We start from the raw sequence: 452 nt of genomic DNA on the forward strand, positions 1-452 counted from the left end.
TCCAACAGGATAGGCATCTTAATGTTTGCATATTGAAAAGCAGAGACATTACTTTGCCAACAAAGGTCCGTCTAGTCAAGGCTATGGTTTTTCCAGTGGTCATGTATGGATGTGAGAGTTGGACTGTGAAGAAGGCTGAGCGCCGAAGAATTGATACTTTTGAACTGTGGTGTTGGAGAAGACTCTTGAGAGTCCCTTGGACTACAAGGAGATCCAACCAGTCCATTCTGAAGGAGATGAGCCCTGGGATTTCTTTGGAGGGAATGATGCTGAAGCTGAAACTCCAGTACTTTGGCCACCTCATGTGAAGAGTTGACTCATTGGAAAAGACTCTGATTCTGGGAGGGATTGGGGGCAGGAGGAGAAGGGGACGACAGAGGATGAGATGGCTGGATGGCATCACTGACTCGATGGACGTGAGTCTGGGTGAACTCTGGGAGTTGGTGATGGAC

The sequence above is a fragment of the Bison bison genome, unplaced genomic scaffold, assembly GCF_000754665.1.
Source record: "Bison bison bison isolate TAMUID 2011002044 unplaced genomic scaffold, Bison_UMD1.0 scf7180017864472, whole genome shotgun sequence".
Classification (NCBI taxonomy): Eukaryota; Metazoa; Chordata; class Mammalia; order Artiodactyla; family Bovidae; genus Bison; species Bison bison.